Genomic DNA, 11,096 nt, shown 5'->3' on the forward strand with positions numbered 1-11,096 from the left:
AGGCTGTAGAAGCTAGTCCTGCAAGTGGGTAACTGAGGTCTTGAGGGAATCCTGTCTATGCTTCCAGGTGCGGCGGGAGTGGTCAAAGCTATCGCTGAAGAGCTCGAGCAAGGTAATTTGTGGGGATACGCTAGCAGTGTAATGAAGGAAGATGACGGTCCCTAGCTTTTGAACACAACCACTTGAAAGCTGTCAAGCTGCTATGCTAAGCACAGTTGTTTTCTAGTAGCTTTCCAACAAGGTGCTTGATGTGCAAACTTCCTGCTTATCCGAATAATAGTGGTACGGAATATAATGCAGCTGCCTTACACAAGAGGGAGAGGGAAGAACAAGGTACGGGCGCGTACCCACAGACCCGCAGAGCCCTGTGTAATGCCAGCTCTTCATGAAAATCGTTCCCGCAGAGTCACGGCTTTGCAGTGCCTGGGCCTGTTTCCAAGCGGGTAGCCCCTGAGAGCAATTCCTTCTGTTCCAGAGCTCCTTAAGCTCCTAGCGAGTGGCCGGCTGCTGCTTTATAGGTCTTTGCATTTGCTTGGACGGACGCAAGTCCGGTGCCTGGAATCTGCTTGTGTTGTGAATGGAGGTGCCTGTCTGCTGGGGCTGATCTGGTTTGTTTGGTTTGGGGACTTGTTGCCTTTTCCTCCTGTAACACTAACGAGGGCATTTTCTTCCCCCTGCCCCGCCTGGCCTCCTCAGCAGTGGCTGAAGTGAAAACTGCATCGGTGGGAGGTGCTGCCTGGGCATCTTCTGAAGGCTCTTCCGAGAACGTAGAGCAGGAGCCGCTTTCGAGGGCAACCCATGAGCACTGCGATGTTTTGACCCAAAAGGATGTGATCTGATTTGACAAAAGATGCTGGGGAGCCGCCGCTCGGGAACAGCTGCCTTTGTCATTTCACGCCTGCAGCAGTCGTCATCAGCTGACTGGAAGATGCTGGCGCACAGGAATTCACCTTTGCAGAAGGCTGAGTGTGGACAGATGAGACGAAGGAAGCCTGAGGAAATGTGCCTCGTACCTCTTAATGGCGTGGTGTGTCCATAACAACATGCTGTGTTGAACTGAACGTGTTCTGTCCCAGCTTTGTATTTACTAAATGTTGTAATCCAGTACGTGTGTTTGTTTTCTTCCATTCCCCTTCCTGCCCTAGGCGGCCCTGCCCATATGACTGTACCTTCTTACTCCCGCCGCTTGTCTCTTCCAGAACAGTACCTGCCGGCTTGGTGCCGGAGGGGCAAAGCTGGTGGGAGTCTGGCCTGTTGCTGCATTGTAGGGGAACAGCTATGTTTTGTCCCAGGACTGGCGTTGCTCAGCCCTAACCAGAACGCACGATGAAAGTTGTGGTTTTGAAGGCTTAGTCTGGGCAGGCGGTTAGCCCTTCTCCCTCCCTCCCTCGCCCTCTCTCGCCTTGATCTGGCCTAGAATCAGGTACGTGCAGGGCTGCGGGAAGAGAGGCCGTTGGAGCAAGGGAGAGCTCTCCTCTGCTGCCTTCGTTTGGCTTGCCGGCTGCTCCTTCAGCCTGCCCCGGCAGCCCGGCCAAGGGCCAGAAGGCGGACTGTGTCCTTTTCCCCAGTGGAGGCTGCAAGCAGGAGTGTGTTGAGACGGGGGCCTCGAGTTCAGGTCCTGCTGCTACTGGGGCTCTTGACTCCTGCTGCCTTGTAGAAGGAGGCTCCCTGTGGTCTGGGCAGAGGGGAGGGGGGGATCTTCTGGCAGCGGTGAGAGGTTTTAAAGCCCACTGGTCTGGAAGGGTATTAGGTCCATGTGCAGTGTGCAAAGGGGAAAGAACAAAGCTCCCTGGTGCTCTAGTGGTTAGGATCTGGTGCTCTCAGCACCATGGTCCAGGTTGAATTCCCAGTCAGGGAGTCTGATTTTTCAGCACACTCGAACAGGTTGCCCAGAGAGGTTGCGGAGTCTCCGTCTCTGGAGATAACTCAAAACCCACCCGCATGCGGTGGTGACCTTGGCTGAGCAGGGAGGTTGGACTAGATGATCTGCAGAGGCCCCTTCCAACCTCACCCAGTCTGCGAGTGTGCGGGGGAAGCAATTTCTCTGCCCTGCAGTGTGACAGGCAAAGCCAACCTTCTGTTCAGTGCTGGGCCCTTGCTCTTCTCTCTCCAAAGCAAAGGCAAGTGCAGAAAGACTTCTCCTTTGGATCCGTACTAGGTGATACTTGGTGGGAATGGTCCGTGTTGTAACTTTTGTATCTGTACTGTGTGATACTTGGTGAGAATAGTCGGTGCTGTAACTTTTTGGTGCCTGGAACAGTACGGCTGTGTTAAGCGGAACACAAAGAAGCAACTAAGAAGGTCTTGGAAAGGTGTGAGAAAGAACAGCGGTTGGTTACATATAGGTTCTGTGGCTTCCAGCCACAGAATAACCCCGAGAAGCAGTCAACATGAAGGTCACAAGTTGAAGAGTGGTGAAATAGCGACCCCCAAAGTCAATGTGGCCCCCAAAATAAATCTGCACGCGTGCGCAGTATCACAGCCCGGTTATGCAATGGGGGCGGAGTTGGGCTAGACTCCCTGCACTTGTTGGCCCCATGTGCCGGGACCCCCCACCTACCGCAAATAATCATAAATACCGGGGTTTTTTTGAAGGAGAGAGAGGCTGCTACACGGCAGAGGACCACGTTGCCTCCTTGGGGACGCCTGAAAGGATTGTGCCTGCCGACTCTCTCTCCTCAGGCAGACGATTGGGACAAGCATTGGGGTGGTCCTTCTCGAGATCACCATCGGGTCAGTCTGTCTGTAAGTATCTACTAATAAGCTGCTTGCTACTGTAGCGTGTTTGTGTGTCTGTGTGTGCGTGTGTGTGTGTGTGTGTGTGTGTGCGCGTGCTGGCTTGCCAAACTGGATGTTCAGGCCCCGGGAATCTAACTGGAACAGGCACACCGCAGCCCTTTGGGCCACGGGTTTTTCACGCCCTCAGCGTGGTCTTTACCGCAGGCCCCGCCAGCCCCGAGCCGCGGCCCAGGCACACCAGGCGCGGACCGCCACGCGGCTCCAGCGGCCGCGTCGAGCCGGCGGGAGCAGTGAGGGCGAGCGGCACCTGCGGCCGCCTCAGGGCGACACGCGCCGCGAGCCCATTGGCTGCCGGGGCCAGCAGGCGAACGACCTCGGGACCAGAGCCCGGCAGCCGCTCCTGCTGGGAGGGGGCGGAACCGGGCGGGGCCGGGCCGAGCCGAGCCGAGCCGAGCCGGCCCTTAGCACCGCTCCGCCACCGCCGCCAGCGGCAGTGACTGCTCCGTTCCCCTGGGTCTGCTGTGTTTCGCTCTTAGCGCTGTGTGTGCGTGTGTGTTTTGTGGGATGGAATCGCTTTTCACTGCTCCCCCGCTCCGGGCCATTGCTGACTCCTGGGCTGTATGTCTGTGAGCAGCGTGGTGCTGCCCGAGTGAGCAGCCCTTCTGATCCACTGAGACAGGTAGCGCAGAGAGCTGAGGGGGCAGCGGGCTCGGAGGAGCCCAGCCCTGACCGGTGGTCGCAGCCTGGGAGAGCCGCTGCAGGGCTGAAGTCCCTTCCGACCTGAATTATCCAACGAGCCCGAGCGCAGGTTGGCTTCATCCCACGGCTAAGAGCTTGGAGTGTGATACACAATGGCACAGCTAGGTCCCTCTTGCCTGTCGCAGACCCTTTGGTACGGAGTAGAGATTCGCTGGTGCTTCTTCCCCATGAGGACAGTCCTCTGATTCTGGCGATGCTGTTCAATTTTCAGAGTGACCCATGGAGGGCTGTAGAGAGTGGCAAATGCAGGGTAGTTTACGGCATTTTCAAGCACGTGTTGGAAAAAAAGAAAAGAAGTCCCTGCCTGTGATGTTGCATGTGTGGTATGAATAGTTCAGTATTTCGTTATTGTCCTCTTAAACCACCACCACCATCAGTTAACTGTCTGCTCACTAGCCGCACTAGTGCTTAGAAATGTTTCCTGAACTTGGTATAAGAACTGAAAGGAAATGTAACTGCACTTATAAATATATATATAGAGAGAGAGAGAGAGAAGTTCAGTACGTTTTGAAAAATCAGTTCACTATCCTGCGGTTCACTCTAGTACTACTTGTAGAGATGTAAATGTTTGTATGTTTTGTTGAAATGAGACTATCTGGCATGCTAAATATGTCAATTAATATTAGAACAGTGAGATGGCTTTTCCCTCAGGAATGTGAGACTCAAACAATATCTTTTCCCAGATGCCTTTACCTAGCTAAAAGAGGAAAGGTTTGAGACAGTCCTCCTCCTCTTTCTTTCTTTCTTTTTTTTTTTTCTTTCCCTTTTTAAGAATGTGCAAGCAAGAGGAGAGTGATGACAGCTGTCCTACTTCTGAGGAAGAAAAAAAAGAGTTTTACTGCCAAGGTAAAGTGCCTTTGCAGGAAAAATTTCCCATTGTCAAAGTAATTCTTAATACTTCTGGTTTTGGTCAGAAGAGCAGCTTTATTTGCTACAGCTAGCTGTAAGAGAGAGCACATGGCAGCAATGGTAACAATAAGCCTCACCAATGTGGTCTCCGCATACCACGAAGGAACAAGGCTACCAGTCTCACACCTCGAGTGCAGTAGAAGAGCCACAGATGCTTAGCTCAAGGCTCCCAAACAGGACCTCTCTCTGCTTAGGCCATTCTGTCCCTTCATCGCTCTTGCCTTTAGGTTCCCTCATTTGATTGAGATGAGCATAAGTTTATCAATTTTTTCCTTCTGTTGCTCGTGAGCTTCCAGCATAGCCAGGCAGATACCCTGTTTATCTTCAACCTTTTGCTGGCTTGATGGATATTTCTAGTGTAAGCAATGGTTACAAAAATATAACGGACGACGCTTAAGAAGAAAACGTGCAAGGGTAACACTACTATACCACAGAAAACAATAAGACACCTATAGATGAGCTTAGTTTCCAGAGAGCTGAACCAGTCCCACAAACTCCAGCTGTCTTCCCGATGCAGTTGTGCGGTCAATTTACAATTTTTTTCCAAGACATCACATATCTTTTCGTTATTGTCAGGAATATACGTACAACGCTTTGCCACTAACATCATGTCAAGAGCTAGGGTGTGTGCCACAGATTCTTTTGAATGTTCTCTACCTTAAGGGGAACTGTAGAAAGAGCGAGGACTCCAAACGTAGCAGGGCAGCAAGCAGTAAGTTTGTATTATTCACTCTTAGATTAATCTCTCAGCCTAATCCACCGTAGCCAGGCTATATTGCTATGTGCGCTTTGGGTTCACAACTAAGCTGCTATCTTAGGAGGGCAATGCCTCAGTGCCCTGTCAGTCGTGGAGGAACCCTGATGCGAGCGCTCCCCTCTCGCAGGGTGGGGTCCTGTAGTCAGGCCACCAGTCCAAAGCAGGGTTCACACTGCGTAAGATGGCATTATTCTTTCACAGTTACCCCTGCTGTTCCCCTCAAAAGTAGCGGCTGAAACCGCTCGCAAGCCAAATTGCTTTTTTTGTCCAAACAGGTTACACGTTTCCCTTACGATTTCTGTTTCTATTTCTTATGACTACATTCCAGAAAAGTCCTCCCAGAGTTGAGGGTTTCTCCAGTGTCATCTCATTTCTTATCACTGTATTCCCACATACTTCTGAGGTATGGTGCCTCCAGCCATAGAAACCGCAGGTGACTGCCAGCCGGGAGAATGCACCAGCACGTGCTGCTGTAGTAAGGTCTGTGCTATGCAAAAGGCCGACTCTTGACTGCAGATCTGTGATACTGAGCACAGGGAAGGGCAAAGATGGAGTGCTTCCTTCAGTGCTGGGCTCCCAAGGGCAGGAGAAACATGACTAGGAGTAGTCAGCATGGATTTACAAAGGGGGAAACCAGGCCTGAGCAACCTGAAGGCCTTCTACAACACAGCCACAAACTCTGTGGACAAGGGGAAGGCAGGCGATGGTGTTTACCTTGCCTTCAGCAAGGCTTTCAGCACCGTCTCCCCTGCCATCCGCCTAGACAAACTGATGAGGTGCAGGCGAGGTAGGTGGAGGGCCAGGCGGCTTCGGAAGGGCTCAGAGGGTTACGATCAGGAGCACAAAGCCACCACTAGCAGTGCGCCCTGGGGCTGATGCTGGGGCCAGCAGAGGTTCACATCTTTGTAGATGACGTGGACGATTGGACAGAGCGCACCCTCAGCAGGTCTGCAGGCATCACAGCCTCGGGAGGAACAGTTGATCTCCCCCAGGGCTGTGCTGCCAGTCAGAAGAGTTGCACTGCAGCAGATTGTGCTAGTACCTTAGGGGAGACTGTCAACAAAACCTGGAGGTGCCAGCGGCCCTTTAGGAGTGCCACAGTCCTCCTAGCGTCCCCGGCACCCCGCACTGCCAGCCAGTCCTGAGGACTGCGTTTCTGTAGTCAGAAACCATCCCGCCTCTGCCTTCGCGGCTGCAGGAGGGAGCCGGGAGCCGCCGGAGGCGAGAAAGACCCGGACACCCCCGCCCCCCACCCCCGCCAAATTCCCCAAGCCCCGCTGACAAAGAGGAGGGGGCAGCAGCGAAAGCCTGGGCGGAAGGGCCCGAGCCGAGGAGAGCAGCGGCCGCGGAGGCCGCGGAGGCCGCGGCGCTGCCTGCTCGGCGCAGCCCTTGCGTAGGGGCGCTCTCGTCGGGCCCTGTCCGCAGGAGCTTTCCGCGCCGTCCTGCCGGCTGCCCCCGGCCGCGGGCTGCGAGGTGCCGGGGGCAGCAGCCGGGCGGGCCGGGGCGAGCGCAGCAGGCGCCAGCCCCCGCCGCCAGCCGTCGGGCCGCAGCGGCCCCGCGTGCGTGGGGGCAGCAGCGGCGGGCACCGGCGTGTTTCCGTCCGCCCCGCCCCGCCCCGCCCCGCGCTGTGCGGCGCCGGCGGCGGCGGCCCTCGACCGTGGCGAGGCGGCGCGGTGCCGGCCCGGCAGCGCCCTGCGGAGGCGGCAGCACCGCCCACCCCGAGGCCCCGCCCCGCCCCCGACGCTCCGCCCCGGCCGCACTGCGCAGGCGCGCGGCGGCCGCCCGGCTCCGGCGCGGCGTCGCCCCGGGGCGCTGTGACGCCCCCGCCGCGGCGTCGCCCCGCGGCCCTGTGACGCCCCCGCCGCGGCTGTTGCGCGGCCTCTGCAGGCGGCGGCCCTGAGTGCTGCGGCCGCCGCTGCCGGAGCGACGGCGCGTGCCTCGCTGGGAGCCTCGCTGCGTCCCTGCCCTCGGCCCGCGCCTCTGCCCCCGCCCCGGGGGCTCCGAGCCCGCCGCCCGCGGCCGCGCAGCCCGCCGGGGCTCAGCCCCGCAGCAGCTGTGCCGGGCCGCGGCCGCTGCTCGGCGCTCGGCTCCTCTGCCCCGCCCGAGGCGGGGCCGCCTCCGTGTCCGCGTCCGTGTCCGCGGGCGCGTCCGCCTGCGCGTCCCCGCCGCAGCATGGAGAGGCTCTTGGGGCTCTTCAGCAAGGCGCGGGGGCCGCCGTCCGGCGGCGCTTCGCTGGCCTGCGTCCGCGCTGCCTACGAGCTCCGCGAGGAGGAGCTGGGCAAGCTGCACCGCGCGGCCGCCAGCGGCGACCTGGCGCGGCTGCGGCGGCCGCGGTGGCTGCCGATCCTCGGCATCGACGGTCGGGACAAGGCGAAGCGGTGAGGGGGCGGCGGCGGCGCGAGCGCGGGCGCGGGGGGAGCGCGGGGGGCGGCCGCGAGGGCCGGGCGGCGGCGGCGGCGGCGGCGGCGTCGCGGGGGGCGGTGTCGGCTCGGCCGCGGGCCCGACGGCGCTGGCGCCGCCGCGAGGCTCCAGCGGGCCGAGCTGCGAGCAGAGAGGGCTCCTTTCCCGGGGGCGGCCGCTCCCCCGGCGCGGCGCGGCCCGGCAGGGCTTTGCCTGGCGGGGAGGGAGGGAGGGAGGCAGTGCCGTTTCCCGCGGGGGGTGAGGGGCGGTGCCCGGCAGCTCTGCCGCCCTGGAGAGGGCTTCCCCCGGGGCACTTGGCACCCGAGAAGGGCAGCGACAGCTGCGAGCAAGCCGGAGCGCTGCTGTGCTGCCGTCGGCGTGACGGCGCTGCGGGGGCAGGTCTGCGCTGGGCGCTTTGCTGGGCGTCAGCGAGGCCCTTGGGAGCGAGCGTGCGCCCGCGCTTGCTGCAGCGGTGAGCTGGGGCAGAGGGCCGAAGGCACGAACTGCCGAAACGCGCCGCGCGCGGCTGACGTGCTGGTGCCCCGAAGGCGTCGCCTTCGCCTCTGGCAGGCGCCGCGCCGTGAGCGCCGAGGTTGGAAGGAGGGCTGGGGGGTTGCAGGGTGCCCTTTTCCTAGCCCGCCTCGGGCTTTGGGTGCTGTCCCTGGTGCAGGAATGAGAAACTTTGTCTAAGCTTGTTTTTTTTGGAACCGGAAACCGGTCTACGCCCTACGCCCGTCACATAGGCAGGAGCGGTCTCTTCAGCTGTCTGCCTGTCTGTGTCAATGCGATCTATTTAACTTCTAGGACACCTCTGCATCTGGCTTGCGCTAATGGACATTCGGAGGTTGTGTCCTATTTGGTAGAAAAGAAGTGCAAGCTGGATCCTCGTGACGGCTTCAAGAGATCGCCGCTGATGAAGGTAGGTGGAGTATGCGATGTTGCAGGTAGGGCTTCTAAGCTGCGTGCTGAGCGGTCGATCTCTTGGGTGGTTCTCGGCCTAGGTGTGGGTGGAGATTGCGTGGTGAGTGGCGCTGAATGGGCGCAGGTTTCCTGCTCTTTGAGGGTGTTGCTGTTTAGTGAGGGTGGCAAGCTGCGGGAGCTGTGACAGAGGGAAGGGGAGTTGCGGGAAACGTTTCCTTTTGTCCTGTGCTGTTTGCAGGCGGTGCAGTGCCAGCAAGAGCAATGTGTTGCCATTCTGCTAGCGCGTGGTGCCAACCCTAACCTTGCCGATGCTAACGGCAACACTGCCCTTCACCTCGCTGCCATTGCTCCTAGCACCTCTCTGGCAGGGCAGTTACTGGAGCACAACGCGCATGTTGATGCGCAGAATAAGGTACGGGTAGAATTTGGGCAGGGCCGCTGTTGGGAAGAAAAGGTTGCTTTGCTTTGCTGTGTTTTTTCTAACTGAGGGGATTTACGCTTCCAGATGGGCTACACTCCCCTTGCTCTTGCTGTGACCGAACACCACGAGGAGATGGTGGAGTTCCTGCTCCGAAAAGGAGCTGACGTGCACGCTCGAGATCAGTCTGAAAGGTGAAGGGCTTGTCCAAAGAGGGCCTGGGTCCCCTGAGTGTTCTGCAAGGTTACCTGAAGAGAGGCGTGGGCGTGAGCCTCTCTGCAAGGCCGGAGTAGCCACGCAGAAGCAGTTCTTTGTGGGTGGGTGCCTTTTGACAAGTGGTCTGCACGTGGCCGCCGTGGTGCCTGACGGGATGGCTTCCGCCTTCAGGAGCACCAGCAAGCCTTGTGCCTGGTGGCCGCAAGGCAGGGAACCTGCAGCTAGTTCGCAGCGGTGCTGTTAGGCAGGAGTGGGTTTTTAGAACGCAGGCAGTAGTTGGTACGTAGGTGCTGTGTGGCGGGCAGCATAGTCTCTGTGTCCTGACGTTTGCTTTGACAACGGGTGTGTGTTGAAACGAGAGATTCCAACTGGATGTGAGGAGAAAGTTGTTCACCCGGAGGACAGTGCGCGAGAAGGTTGTGCAGGCTCCCTCCCTGGTGGCGTTGAAGGACAGCCCAAGTAAAGCCCTGAGCAACGCGGTCCGGCCTCGTAGCTGAGCGAGCTTTGGGGAGGTGTTTGGCCGAGAGAGGTGCTGAGGCCCCTTCCGAGCGGAGTTCTCCTGTGCTTCCCTGTAGTTGGCTTTGCTTTCCTTCTACGTTTGGGAAAGGGGGAAAGTAATTGTTGTGGGAGCAGACAGAGATGAAAATAATGCCGGTGAAATGTCTGTGTGGGCTGATACATTTCGTCTCATCTTTTGGATGCTCCAGGACGCCTCTTATGCTTGCTGCTTCTGCTGGGCACACGAGCATGATAGAAGTTCTTCTTCGCTACGGTGCTGATCCTTCCGAGAAAGACGTTCTTGGATGGACAGCGGAGAAGTATGCTCAAATTTCCGGGCATGCTCGGTAAGTGCTTTGGAGTCACCGTTCGAGTCGCTAAGTTGTCCGTGTGTGCGTGTTGGCTTACGGGCACAGCTGGTAACAGCTGCCGGGTTTAATGGTGTGTGGAGACCTTTGTTGAAGCTGGGCTGGATGGAATCCTGTGGCACGTATCATTGCCGTGTCGAGTGTGAATTGGGACATTTTCCCGACTTCCGCCCCAAATGCTCTGTTAGCTTTCAAGTTTGTTTCTGCTGAGCTCACATCTGAGCAATGCCAAGTCTGGGAAGTGTGTCTCTGCCAAGTGAAGTGTATATAAGTGCCCCCGCAGACGCGCACTTGGCCCCAAATCTAGAGCTCCTTTCCTCTGCCGCTTCCCCTTTTGTCGTAGCCTGTGTGGAGGGGAAGCAGGAAGGAAGGGTGCCTGGCACGTACAACTAGCCCGTGTGCGTTACCTTTCCGCTTGTCCCTGAATAGGGGTAGCAGGGAGAATAAATGGCTCTTTGTATTCTGGAAGCGGTGTACGCAAGGATGTTGTTGTTTTTAGCGGGAGTATTTCCTTTCTTTCCGCCTATAGTGTTAGTCAACACCTGGCAGAGAGTGCAGCCGAGGAGAAGGCGGGAGAAGCTTCTTCAGGCGGTGCAAGGGACGAGGCAGTGCTTAGCACGCCTGCCGGAGCAGGAGCTGCTGCTGTCTCTGCACTGGGTGCTTGTGCTGTGGCCAGCGGAGGTAGGATCCTTAACCGTGGAGGGAGGGGCTGAGGAGGAGGATCCGTACGGCCTTTTCTTTTGGTGGCTTGTGTTGTTGAAGCTTATCGTGTTCACCGTTGGCTTCAGCAGAGGCCGCAGAGGGAATAGCAGGCAAAGCTTTGTAAATGTGCTTCGGTGTTGCCGACTGGACGTGCGTCCTGCAAGGCTGAGGGGGTGCTTCTGCGGTTAATGTGTGAGCCGTCCCTTAGGAGGGTTGTTGCCTATTGGATTCGCCATGCTTCTAGGTAGGGGCTTTGCTTTTCTTCTTGAAAGAACAAAAGCAAAACCAGCCCCCCGAAATACTGCGTAGTAGGTGGCATTTTCAACCGTGGGGTGGCGGGGAGGAGGAGGAGGTGGGGGATACAAAGAGAGAAGGAGAAAGAACACAGCATCACAGAATCGGTAAGGTT

This window comes from Rhea pennata, chromosome 1, assembly GCF_028389875.1.
Source record: "Rhea pennata isolate bPtePen1 chromosome 1, bPtePen1.pri, whole genome shotgun sequence".
In the NCBI taxonomy this organism is placed as follows: Eukaryota; Metazoa; Chordata; class Aves; order Rheiformes; family Rheidae; genus Rhea; species Rhea pennata.